Genomic DNA, 14534 nt, shown 5'->3' with positions numbered 1-14534 from the left:
AGGGGAAAGGCTAATAGATTAAAAAAAAAAAATCCCAGTCATTGGGCATGAGTTTTTCCTAGTACTGATCATTTTTAATTGATGTTTTTATAGGACCAGCTTACACTGAGCTATCATGGCATCCAACAAATTTGTCATTAAGGTAAGTAGTATGCCATAGCTTTTATTTAAAAAATAAAAAGAAAAGAGAAAGGTAGTATTTCTTAGAATGTGTGTAGATTGGCTTTAAAACTTAATGATGAAGAGGAGCATCCTTCAGGCTTCTGATCATATTAGTATAATTTCGGTCACCTTTTCTGTCTTCGGAAGCAAACTTCCAGAATTGCTGCTGAATCATGGCAGAGCCAGTTGAAGATCAAAATCACATAACTAGGAATGATTCATTGTGTGATTAGAGTTAGAAACTGCATGATTTTTTGGTAAAACAGCACTTGTTATAAGACAAAATTTAACACAGATTCTTCTCTTAATGTTATCTTGTAATATTTTTGTGTACTTCCCAGATAATTTAGGAGTTCCTGGTTTAAGAGGCAGTAATGTTCTTAAACTCTTTATCACACTTGACTCAGCTTGCATCTCTTACTGCCTCTTTTCTGTTCTCAGCCATTAGTTGTGCTTAGTGCCTGGTAAAATGATGTTACAATTTATTTTTCAAACAGTTTCTAACGTCATACAAACATCTGAAGAGTAATGCATTTCAAAACATTCTGTAATAAAATATAGCACTTTATATTTTTTTCTTTCTTAACTGTATCATTTTATGACTAACTTAATTGTTGAGTAAAATTGGTTAATGTTTCTCTTTTGGACCACTTTTCCTACTTCTGGTTTGTTCATGTATGTCTGAGGTAGTTTAGATTTGGCATGCATTTCTGAATTATTAGAGCAATGTGTTATTCTCTTGGAAATGTTGTTTGTTTGGTTTTTTTTACCTGGGAATTTTCTCCTTAGAAGAGACCCTTTCCTCAGTGGATAATCTTGGCAGTGCTGTTTTGGTGGTTTGTTTATTTGGCGTTTTTTTTGGAGTACAGTCACAAAAATATTGCTGACTGATCAGGCTGTGGAAGCTGTTGAAATCTTCTAGTGTGTGTAAGACAATTGTTAAACAAGCAGACCAAACCCTTTATTTTTATTTTTTAAATGCTAAGGAGTAATATTTGTGTTCTTCCCCAAGTAGAAGTTCTCTCTCTTACTAGGACAATTCTTTTTACTCTTTAATGTGATTATACAGCTTAAATTGACAGTATTGTGTCTGTTATTTCAGAGATCTCCTCAACTGACATACTGTTTACTAATTCTCAATTAATATAGCTATTATATCAGGAAAAGTATCTTTGATTTTGATATTTTGGCTCCATGTGCTATTGGTGTATGGATGGAGTAACAACAGAAGCTGAGGGTGAAGCCATTGTCTTTCTCAGCTGGAATCTCTTGATATCATTAGTATTAATGCAAATGCCAAAGAAAACAAGTGATACGAGTCACAATATCTTTGCTAGATAAAGTGGTGTAAGATTGCTTGTTACTGATCTGTGTAATTACAGTGTGCTGATCCAGCAGACTGTACTTTATTCAGTAAAGACTCTGGCAATTGCTATGTTTGCTAGTTCAGCATCAGCAAATGGATCATTTCTCATTGAGCTTGAATTCATAGGTAAGAGTATAATAGGTGCAGCTTTTTGAGATACAATTTCATTTTCTTCCCGGTAATGCTTAACAAATAAGAATTAATTTTTGTAGTTGCAGAATCCTGAAAATTAACGCATTGACTTTTCATTGTATATTTGATGCATTTTATTCAAGGCAAATATGACAAAGGTAACTGGAATTCTTTTTGTGCAGAAAGGTGCATATCATTTTTATTTTAGATTATTTAGATTACTTTGTGTATGAATTCTTTGCTTCTTTCCATTCACTGAATGTGAATAATTGTTTTTGAAGACCGTTTAACTTTCACATAATTTTCTCAAGGAAGATCCTTGTGGAGAAGATTCTCCATTAAAGGGCAGAGCACAGAGAGAGTATAGAATGTCCTGTAGTCTTGACTTTAGGTTTCTCATGTTTGGTGGAGGATCATTTTATGGAATCTGAAAATCTTTTATGCTTTCCTTGTTTTCTATGTTTTCTGCTTTTTTATGTTTTGTAAGTATGCATGATTTAATACTTTTGGTAAAAGACTGGAAATTACAGCTAATTCATCTTTCAAGACTTAGCTGATTTGAGCAAAATTTAAGAAGAAAACGCCTATAATGTATTTAATAGCTTTGCTTCTTAGTTATGGTGTTAAATGCGATCTGTATCTGCAGTGTAATGGTCAGCTATTTCCAGTAGAGGGAGCGATTGACCAATTTTTGGAAGATGCCTCTGTGTCTGAGTATGGGCAATTAAAGGCAAATGAAATAAAATAATTGATGCAGTAAAATCGCTTTAAACCTTAATGCAAAATCTGCGGTTAAGCCCTAAACACACATTCTTTGATTGCCACTTGGATGGATTCCACAGTGTTGTGATGTGCAATAGATAATATTTTGCAGAAGTTACTTTGATCAGGCGCTTTCAATTTTAAATAATATTGATACTTCATAAAGCACTGAATGGTAAAAATGCCCCTAAATCTGGAAAGTAAAACATATGAATTTAATTAAGCTTTCTGTGTTGCTAAAATATTTTACTGCTCTTTTGAGAAATAAATCTTAACTTTAATTGGTGAGGCTTACAGCAAAATTATGAACTTTATACAGACTTGAAAAGTAATATCACTGGGGCCTTGTTTTAAAACTTTGGCCAAACTAGAAAGAATATTCTTCCAAAATTATGTAAATAGAATTTATTCATGTGAAACTGCAAATCTAAATACAGTGATTTTTATAACTCCAATAGAAAAATCTCATTTGCTGTTTTCTGCAATTTGTTCATTTGCCAAAAGCTGAAGACTTCTTAAGCTATTACTACACTTCAATAGCTCAACTCAAAGGGAAGCTTATTTTACTTTGGCATTTCCTACATTCAGAAATTAAGAGCTCTGTTCTATCTCAGACTTGCAGGCCTTTGGAAGCACATATCTTAGTCAGTGTTCTCTGGTCACTCAGTACACTCTGCAATTGATTTTTCAGCATTGTTCCTTGTTATCAGTTGAAATTATTGTATGCTGGGAGTGGTCCTTCCTACTTTAATCTTTTTTTGCTTACTTTAATTTGAAAGCTCCTTTGCAGGAGCAAGTGTATTTTTCTGTGTTCTATTACTTTTTTAACTGGAAATGAATATGGAAGTACTGGATGTGACGAGATAGGAAAATGACAGTGCGACTGTAATGTAATCAATTTTCCCCTTCATTTTCCTTGTTTATGCATGCATAACTTATCTATAATATAATGAAATCATTGAAATGTCGCTTTATAAGCAAACACATCTTAGTATCTGTCTTTTAATATCTTAAAGTGCTCACAAAAAAAGTGTGCATGCCAATTATGTTGATTCTAGGTCCTAACAGTAGGTGGAAAGAAATGGAAAGATATCTTCTTATCAGAGTACCTGCCAGCATGTACCTGCATTGTTGTACAGGTCATTTTAGGGTCTGCTCACAGACCTGCATAGGATACTCTTGTGTTTGGTCTGGAAGAAGAAAATGGACAATTTACTTCTATGACTTCATTTTCTGTGGCTTTTTTGTTGTTGTTGTTAGCCACTAGCTGAAATATTGTACAATGATAATATGTTTTCTATATCAGGTGCATCTACCTGATCCTTAGGTTACATCTACGTGATCAAACAGATGTAATGTATGATTTCTGAAAGTATTCATATTTGGTTAGCTGGTATTTCTTTAAATATTTTCTGTACAAGGAAGAGGCATGTTTGCTTCTTGCGAATTATTTGGAGAGGAAAAAAAGGAGGGAGACGAGTGGGGTTTTTTATCTAATATTTTAATTTTGTCTGTTTCCATAAAAGGAGCAATGGAGGATATTAAGTGCATTTTACTACTGTATTAAGTCCATGTGTAAATGAATACAGTGCTCTCAAGTGGAGAACAACAAATACTACTTACATTAAAAAAATATTTTAAACACATCTTGTGACTGCCCAGTTACTGGACTGATATTACAGATGCTTTTTTCACATACATAGCTTTGAACACTGTAGCATAATGTTTTCTGGTTTGAGTTAGGTTTTTTCAGAGCACTTAGTTGAAATAACTAATCAAGACAGAAATTCTGATGTTCTTTTCCACATTGCAAAACTAAGACATTTGTGTGTGAAATTGCTGTTAGTGGAGTAATTGCAAATGTTTCAGTACAAATATGCTAAGATTCAATTGTCTAAGTTGATACTGAATTTGCAAATGTGTTTTGAATCTTAGAAGTATAGTACCATAGTTCTGTAAACTGATTAAAGGTTACTGAATTTTAGAATTATCTGTTCTTATGTTTGCTTTTTCGATCTTTAAAATTTGAAGAATAGCTGTATTAACTACTTCGTGGTGGTTTTCTAGGGATGTAGTTCTCCCATAGCAATATTGGTCAGATCAATTATAAATACAAGTGATTGGAATTATTATTTTCAATTACCATCATACACTTCTCACAGCTGTGATGTTTGTATGTGTTAGTTGCTGTAGGAGTGTGTCAAATATGATGCCTGTCTAGAAGTGCTTAGAAGTCTTAAATAAGATAACAAGTAACCTGGCATAAAATGTGATTTAAATCAAGAATCAATAAACAACGAAGGATGGAGAGACATCTATTTAGTTCGCTTTCTTACCGTGCATTTCATTCTCAATTTTATGGCACCATTTATGCAATGACTACAGTGACTAGTAAATAAATTCCAGAAGAAATAAAAGGAAGTTGGGAGATAAAAGGGGAAGGAGGATTAAGTGCATGTTCTAATTCTAAACCTCCCGGAATCTATGGAAGTTTCCTCACTGACCTCAGAGTTTTCAAGCCTAGGGAACTGATGAGTCAATGAAGAACTGAGACATTAAAGTGTTAGCAGGGGAAAGGAATAAGAAGCCAGAGGGATGAACTTCAGTGGTAGAAACACTGCCTTCACAGGGATTGCTTTGAAAATGAATAAAAGAATGCTTCAGTTTAGGTTACTCATTGGTATTGCAAATAAATTAACCTAAATAATCTAAGTAGTTTATAAAATACTATTTATAGCAGAGAATGAGGAATTTTGGTAATTATTAGCACTATGCTGCTCTGACAGTGATATGAATGTAAATACGCACCATACCATGATTTATTTTTTTTGCAAAATTATTACAAAGGTATCATCTTCATGGAGCTTCTTTTATACCTTATTTCTGACCAGCAAAAACATATTTTTTCACTTCCACTGTTCTGCTTTTTGGAGATCTTGGTGGTACTGCCTACATGAGCCCTCAGTGCAGCAAGAGAAGGGGAAGGAATGGGGAATTTCAATTTCTTGCAGTTCAACAAAACTTAGCAGAGGTACTGCATGGGGTCAGTGTGTGTCTGTAGGTCTTGGGAGAAGCTTCAGCTTGTGGTGTAGATCAAACTGTGAGATCCTTTAGCTCTTTCTAATGAGTTTAGATGGGGGTTAATAGTATGGGAGGTAAGAGGATCCCCATTTCCTATAATTCCCCTCTATGGTAGCCAGTAATATCATGTCCAATTTAACAATAGCTATGTGGTTTTTGCTATTGGTGTTAGTATCATAAAAAAGGAAATGTATATATTGTTTCACAAGGCCTCTTTCCTTGGCAATGTGGATGGATTTTAGTACGTGGAAGTATGTGGATATCTGGTTTTTGAGTGTGTTCTGTTTAAGGTGTGAAATAAAATGGAGAAGAGAGGCTGACGACACATCTGATTTCTTTCCTTATGTTTCATCCATGTTATTTGCTACTTCCTTAAAAGAAATCTATTTTTCAAAAGCAAAACTATTGCTTGGTTTGTGAGTATTTTCTGTACTGCAATACTTCCAATTCAACCATGACTTTGCAGTATATTCCTTGACTCATTAGTCAAGCAGTTCCTTAAATAGTGGTACCATCGGGCATGGCACCCTATTTCAGTATCCTGCTGCAGTCATTGCTAAGTGTGAGCACTGATGATGCTTGACTGTTGTGAAAGCCCTTTAAACTGCTGATAAAATGATGACTCATGGTCACCTGATGAAAACAGACTCATTACCATGACTCCAAGTGTTTCACTTCCCACACTAGTTCTTCTGAAAGGGATGCAATTATTTTCTAACTGTTGACAGCTGCTCAATTAGAATGTGACAATGTGGTTGCCACAAACTGTAAGTTCTAGATATCTATTTTAGTAATTGAAGTGACTAAAATTTGTATGAAATGTGAAGAAGTCACTAATATTATCAGCAGTGTTACTTGCATGATTATATAATAAGAGGCAGAGAGAGGTAAGGCTGTTGCTGAATGCTACTAAATTCTATGAAACAAGTAACTGAATGTAGGTTAGTGAGGAATGGTCAAATCTCTTGTAAATGATCAGGAATTCAACTAGTGGGTTTGGTTTTTTTTCTTAAATTAGTTTCTTTATTTTGATTGGAAACATTTCTAATTTGAGGTGTTTTGAGGTGCTATGCTTATGGGTATCAAAATATCGAAGTGATTTCGAGATTTAAACTTGTGCTAAAATGGATAATGTTTTGTAGGACCAATACAGAATTGCTCTCTTTTCTTGAATGGATGTAGACTAGGGAAAATTCATGCTTTAAAAGTTAATACGTAGACTTCTACATAATCTTAAATTATATCTCCATTTCTGTTCATTTTTCTTCATTTATTTTCTAGTTGACTCATTCCAAACTTTAATGATGAATGTGACATTTTTTTCTGTGCTAAAAACTGAGACATGTCTAATTTGAAAAAAAAATGTGATCAGAATTGAGTATTACTATTGTGTACCAAGGAAAATACTAGAAATAAGATACATTTCTTAGATACTGTAATATCTGTTTACGTCAACTATATCAAGAAATGACAGAGGAAACTTCTAGCTTGTTTCTTTTTCACTTGCTTGGTTTATTTCATCCAAGAAGCCCACTCATCCAAGTTGTATCTGTCAACTTTTGCATCTGTGTGATTTTACTTGGGCAAGTTAAGAGAATAAACACCTTTCTATAATGAATAAAAATAAGATGAACTGTATAGGTCCATTTAATTATGCAAGCGAATATTTAATGAAGAAAAGTCTTTCAAACTTACTCCATGATGTCTGTACCTTTGCCTATCAAACTCACCTATATTTTATTTCCTTGCTTCATAAAACACAGTACATTTAATGAGGCCTATATGAAAGAACTTTTTTTTGCTTACTGCAGAGCTTTATGATTAGTTGTGAAATTTTTACTTGGGGAAGTGGAAAGAGAACAGTTTGTAGTTTAGATCACGTGCTGACAATTTGGAACCAAAATCTTAACTGCAGTGGTTCGAGTGCTGTAAGATGATCTTGTTGCTGTGTACACTTAACTAGGGAAGTTCCTTTATGAAACCTGAAGGCAGAGTGATATTCATTTTCTTTTTGTGTTTTCTTGTCTTTGTAACACCTTTCATTGAGACCTCTTTATTATTTTGGCTATCTGTACTTTTTATAGACAGATCTGCTTACGTGAAATCCTGGATCTCCAAGCTTGAACATAACCAAGATATTATTACTTTCTCCATGTAACTTCCCATGTAATCTGAAAGAGTATTCAAGTGAAGAATCACTATACATGTATTGCATCACATATTTGTTGAAGAATACTTAGTTCGTCTTGGGAGAGAGTGAGGAAAAGAACAGGGGAAAGAGATATGGACATAACATTGCTGTTTTCCAGATAATAAAATATGACCCCGCACCACAGAATGTTTTGTTGTCATTTTCATATTGATTATGACTGAGATCTGTGAATGTACTTCAAGAACCCTATCCTCATTTTGGCATAAAAACCTGTGAAGTAACAAAACTGAGCTAAACTCTTACCCAAGAGCAGGGTCCTCTTTGGAAGGCCTGTTTAGTTTTAGTTTCCAGACAGTAGTAAGGTGTCTAGCGTATCTGACACTACTCAGCTGATGTAATAACAGTTTATTTAAGATACAGTTAAATGCAGCCTTTCAAATTCAAGCCAATATTCTCCTATTTTAAACAGACATTTTTTTCATTTAATATACCAGTGATTTAATAGCAGTCATAATTAACTAAGTATATGTGATTGTGATCTATCCTGCTTTTTATCATTCAGATAAAGTCTGATAGAAGTGTATATCTTAGAACCTAAAATATTTGCTGAACTTTAGAGTTGGGAAAGAGCTATATCCAGGGCCATTAAAGAGCATCTGTTCAATGCCAAGATCCAAGAATTTGACATTAAATAGGGTCATGGAGTGTGTAACTTCTCCTTCATTTTTCCATTCCTACACTACAATAGCATATTGCCTTGCCATCATATGCCAATCCTTATTAATGGATAGGAAGCTTATAAAGACATATTCTGTGTGTATACTGGTGGTAAGGCTCCAGTTCTTATTTTTCTGGGTATTGTATTGTCATATAGTTGCAATCTGTGTCTCAGAATTTACAAACAGTTTAGATGCTAGGAATAAGTCTGACAAGTATAATGTTGAATGTGAAGCCCACGATTTAAACAAACAAGAACAAACAAAACCATATTCTTGTCTCCAATAAGTGTCTGGTAATAAGTGTTAGTAGTATAATATGAAATAGAGTGATTAGCTGTGATTGGTGATTTAAGTCACCACTGGCTCACATGGGCATTCAGGCAAAGAGAAACCTTACAGAAGAACTTGGAATGACAGAACAAAACTGTTTTATATCTCTCTTAAGAAAACTGTTAGTATTTGTCAGTACTTATATTAAATAAATGAATATTTACATGGACATTTGCATGCAAGTACTGAGTAGTATATTGTCAAACAGTCTGTTGTAGAGGAAAAATTGTGGATGTAGTTGATTTACAAAGGGTTATGGAAAGGTATTATAGATTGAGATCCAACCTGTTGAAGCAGTAGCAAGTCAGTGGGAACAAATACATTCTTCATGATTTTCAATCAAAAAGCATATTAATAAGTATTCAGAGAGGTGGTAGGACTGATGAGAGAGGTTTTTTTTCCTGTTATTTAGTGAATTTAAAATTCACTTTTCCTTTTATTCCAACGCTTTTTCAAGATGAGCAGAAAGTAGTACTGGTGGTCTGCACTATTCAGCACAGTTTGCACTGAGTCCAATTCTAGCTCTTTGTATGTTTTGTTTCTATTTTTTTTTAATTTATTTTTTATACTATATGAAAATTATGCAATAATTTGTTTGTTTGTTTATTTATGTATTTAGAGGAGTGGGTGGTAGAACAACTTAGTAGCCTAGCAGCTGGGCTATCCTCTAGGCAGTCTTTAGACTGTGAGCATTGCTAGAAAGTTTGGGAAAACTGAGGAATTTTTTTGCTGTAACTTTGGTATCAGACTGTTTTCAAGCCAGAACAAAACAAAATAAACTGGATGTTGGTGCAATACTCTAAATATAATATATATATATATATACACACACATCTTATATTCATCTATATTTTATATATATATATATATATACATATATACACACACACACATATATATATATAATATAACACTGGAATAATGTATGATTTTTTTTATTTTAGGAATTTTATTTATCCAAATAATAAATTCCCATAATTGTAGAGGAGGTGGCAAGTCATAAGAGTACATCATTTGGCAATAGGTTGAATCCTTCCTCTCCCCAACATCCCCCCACCCTTTACTTAGGCTGTAGATTTTTATGGTGAAGAAGATGTATGGAAGGAGTGTAGAATGTAACAATAGAGACGCTCTCTCTGTAGTCAAATAGTATCTTAAATCTATGTATTTGTCACTTTGTAATAGCAATGGAAAACTGAATCTCCTTTTGTAGCCGTGGATTGTTCAGAACTGACTCAGTTCATACGGCGAATGAATTAGGACTGTGTTGTGTTAGTTTGATTGTGGGATGAGAAGTAACATTTAAAATGACAACATGAACTTTAACTTTTTATTATGGAGAACTGAGAAATGGAAAACTTCAGTATCACCATTAACACTTGTTAGTTGTGGGCTCTGTTATATGGAGCTCTCTGGAATTATCCCTCTTTAGTAATACAGAATTGCGCCTACTGTTTAGAGAGTACAGGTGTTCCTGGAAAAACTTCTGCTTGTATTCTCCTTCTGAGTGTTTCTGTTCTGTGTGAGAACTGGTGGTGTCCTTAACACCAGGGTTTTCCTTTAGAGTCATTAGTGACTTGAAATTGATGCAGAAGATAGTTCCAGAATGGGCAATGTTGGGTTAGCCCCATGAGCATTTATTTGATAGTAACACCTAAATCAAAAATTCACTGCTCCTGATGGATGTTGCCATTGATATTTGAAGTAATTCTTTTCTTCTTTTCCAGATTGCTAACATATTTAGTGGTAAATCTTGATCTGCAAGTGGCATGCTCGTTTCTCTATTCAGACCATCTGTAAATTAGCTAGATTGATCCTAAAGGTGTTTGTTTGTTCCCTTTTCAGTAATAGTTCGATCCACTTTGAAAAGTCAGTATGCTAAATGTTTGTGTTAAAATGGTAGGGTGTTTGTCCAGATCTATTTAAATATAATAGAATTTGAATGTATTTCTATGTATTAGCTTACTAGTATGATGGAAAACCAAGTGGTTGTGGGTATTTGTTTTGTTTTTAATAGTAAATCCATTATGGGCTACGCAATGGGAGATTTCCATTTATTTGATCCCAAGCTTCTCCACAATGTGAGAAGACTCCCTGAAAATCTGTTCTGTTAGGGCTCTTCTCAGAAGTGAAGATCTCCTTTTCTATGCATGTTTATAGTAGCACTTTAGAGACGCTATTAGAAGTCTAGCAGAACTAGGGAAAGAAAAAGAGTAAAAGGGAAAGTGACAGGATTGTGGAACAACCTCTAAAAAGTCAATATCTGGTGAGGAGACCAACTCGCGGCAAAGTTTCAGTTGTTTAACCACTGTTGAATAGCAGAGGTGTGTGCTTAACTCTGAAAATCGCAGATTAGCTACAGGATACAAGCATGAAAATGCAATAATGTAGAATTGATATTGAGTAGATGATGGGATTGGAACAGTTAAAGCTGCTAGCTTAATGGAAAGCAGATCTGTCACTAAATACTTGTGTATTCTGCAGCTTCCCTCTGTGATTTCTATGGGAAGCTTCTGCTATCTGATTTTATACAAAATAAATTCCCAGTCAGGCCTTTCTTTGTTGTTTGCAGCTGTCTCCAACCAATCCATTACTGTTTCTGGACTAGAGCAGAAGCTGAATGTTTACAAATAGTTCCATACTGAAGAAATGCGTAGCATAAAGTTTTATGGCAGCTTTTCTGCTGCCTTAAAGGCTTTGCCACTTTTCTTTTTTCTTTTACTCCTTTTGAACATAGAGTGCATAAGAAAGAGATACTTCCTTCTTGATTGAAGTAACGGTCGTTAGTAGAATGATAGTGCAGGGGAGAGAGGATTTGTAGGCCGCCTTCTAGATAGAAAGAAAATAAAGGAAGGCCCAGGTAATGCTGGGACCGAGTGGCATTCTGCGGGCGCTGATAAGGTTTGACGACGTTCGAGCCGAGGAACGCTGCCGCGGCGCTACGTGCGCTGCATCGGGACCCGCTAGTAGCGCGGGGCGGGCGGCGCTTCAGCACCAGGCCGGCCCCGGACAGCGCCTCCCCGCAGCGCGCCCCGGCGCGTGTCCTGCTCATTGCCCGGCCGGGGAGCGAGAGCAACATCGCGGAGCGGGAGCGTCCCGAACGAGATTGGATTGGATTGGGCCCACAGTGCTACTCTGTTCATCCGTGATATATTTTGTCTCATCTAACTTTAATACAGAGATTTTAGACGTGGGGCTATTTTGAGGAAAATTGCTTTCCCAGTGCACAGTAAAACATATCAATGTGGAAGTCTTAACAGGACATTTTTCCTTCTCTATCTTCCTATATGCACAAATGAACACTAGAAGAATGAAGAAAGGAAAAAAATGCAGATAGAAGGATAAGGAACCAGAAGTCTGTCTCTGACACCTTATACCCATGTTCTTGATGCAACCTTTCATTTTAATTTACTTTTTGCTTTAATTTACTTTACTTTTTTTTTGTATAATTTAAATTTCCAATGAGATTTTAGAATTTTAGCTATGGACAATAGGGTTAACAAGTAGATACTGCAAATATTATGGTCTCTGCTTTTTGCTGTTAACTTGGGAGGAGAATCTCAACTGCTGTGGAAAATATTGAGGATCCTTGTAATTGAAGAAAATGTGTAGGTCACTCTGAAGGTAAGGTCTCCAATTTGTTTCCATAGAAACTACAACAGATGCAAAGACAAAAGCAATATTTAGTAGAGCAAATTCTCAGCTATTAAACACTATTCTTCAACATAGTCACCATTGTTAGCTCTGCATTTTTGTCAGCAGTGAATAGAACCTTGCTTATAAAAGCTTGTAAAAATCCGTACCAGTGGAGATGATCTGCTGTTGCCACTGCTGAAATGCATGACCCACTGGCTCACCGTGCTACATCAACTGTTTGGTCTCCACAAATATTCAGTAAGAGTCAATATGTGTAACCTTCATATGCATGGAGGGACCTCTGTTCCACACCTTTGCTTCATATGAATTTCCATGTCAGAGGCCACTTTGTCAGACTGCCCCTCTGCTGCCATCTGTTACAGGGCAACAAAACATAAGAGAATATTGGCAGGAAGGTTCAGCCTCTACTGCCATACTACCAACATCTGTCTCTGAGATTATGGATCAGAACAGTAACATACGAGGCATTGCTTTGAGAGTGGCCTTTGTATTTCACTCATACTGTGTACTTGCGTTTCAAAATTGTTGGCATTTTATGCTTCATTACAGGACATTGAAAGGGAAGATGGAACAGTTTCGTATGCTTGACCTATATCAATATTTACGTTTTTTTTTTAAATGCATGATTGTAGTGGTAAAGCAACTAATTAATTTCCTTGTGTTGCAGATAGCTAGCACCTTCTTTAATGGATTGGCTGTACTGTCCTCAGTAAATTGAAAGTAGTAGATCTCCACTTTATTTAAAAAATAATAATTATTAAAAAAAACAAAACAACCTTACCAGATCTTGCAGAAGACTTTCCAGAGGTTTTCAACTAAAGCAAGAGCTTTACAAAAGATGCTGATGTGTTGTACTAAATTACAGCTGTAAGTATTACATCTTACGCAGTAAAAAGATGCAAGCAAAGCTAGCAGTGTTGTTTTTTAATGATGACAATATTTGTTATTTTACATTTCCTAATTTTTGTTCCCATTTTTTTTTTCTTTCTAAACAGTGTGAAGAGAACAAAGAATAGCTTCCTTCTGAGAAATATAACCCTCTGTTTACTTTTGGGAAAGCTTTATGTAATTTTTTAATCAGTAAACATTTGGATGTTTGCATGTTTTAATGCTCATTTTGAAAACTTTAAATCTCAATGTTTGTAATATTGGCTATCTGGTATTCATTTTAATATAATAGGTTATTTCATGCTGTTTTTCTTTATATTCATGCTTGTGATACTGAAATTATAAGACCACACACAAGGCAGTAAAGTCGCCACTTAAGCGTGTAAACAGTCTGACTTTTTACAAAGTGGAAAAATATTTCTTGTGTGCTATTTTAACATGATCAGCATGTTAAGGCTCAATGTGCAACTGTGTCAACATTTCTTTGGCTGTAACCATTAATTCTGTAGCCTCTTGATAATATGTAAAATGTGAAACTGGTTTGTTTACAGTTGGGATTTGTCAGCAATTACTGTCTGCATTGAGCTTAGCTCTTTCAAATAGATAATAGATCAAAGAAGATTTTCTTTTTTAGAATCATCATTCTAGTTTTAGTAAAACTAGAGATTTCTTGGTTTTGTTTTTCAGCTGCCTTTAGGTTCTTTAAAAATATGTTAGAGCCATACATTTCATGAATGTTGTTCTCACATAAATTGTAGGCAGAGTTAAAAATGCATCACATAAGAACCTGTAGCTTCAATTTGTAAAAAATTTAGCTACAGAGATGGGAACATACATTTCTTTCAGGCCTCATTTATCTCTAGATCTGATGTGGCTTCACCCCAGCTAGGGTTTTGTTGGTTTTTTTTTTTTTTCCACTATGAACTGCAAGTGCTGTGGTCATATGTTTAATATCATCAAACCACTATGTCACCTTCATCACAAAAGGTTGTGAAGACTGCAAGTTCTGATCCTTTTTTTTCAGTTCTTCCTTCATGACTATTCTTGTAATATTATTAATTTACTAATAAATATTAGTTTTGGAGTGTCTTTGAGGGTTTGTTATTAAGAAGATGGATTATTTGGTATATTAAGTGGCTGTGTTAGTTGAACAAAGTTTAAGTGCTACATTATTCTAAAATAACAGTTCTAAAGGAAGCATAGAATTTTGTTTCTTTCCCAGCTACTTTGAGACTTTGCACAAACAATGAACTTAACCTTCATAGCGCAAAAAAAAAAAAAAAAG

The 14534-nt window shown here is 34.8% G+C and overlaps 1 long non-coding RNA gene across 1 annotated transcript; it reads left to right on the top strand.

The window, feature by feature from the left end:
• Positions 1-91: 91 nt before the first annotated feature.
• On the top strand, positions 92-14157 carry LOC109365855. Its single transcript, XR_002111645.1, has 3 exons — positions 92-142; positions 13029-13228; positions 13357-14157. It is a non-coding gene; the product is annotated as an uncharacterized LOC109365855 (long non-coding RNA).
• Positions 14158-14534: the final 377 nt, after the last annotated feature.

This window comes from Meleagris gallopavo, chromosome 2 (genome assembly GCF_000146605.3).
Source record: "Meleagris gallopavo isolate NT-WF06-2002-E0010 breed Aviagen turkey brand Nicholas breeding stock chromosome 2, Turkey_5.1, whole genome shotgun sequence".
Classification (NCBI taxonomy): Eukaryota; Metazoa; Chordata; class Aves; order Galliformes; family Phasianidae; genus Meleagris; species Meleagris gallopavo.
The sequence above is the reverse complement of the archived record's forward strand: the minus strand, read 5'-3'. Positions and strand labels throughout refer to the sequence as shown.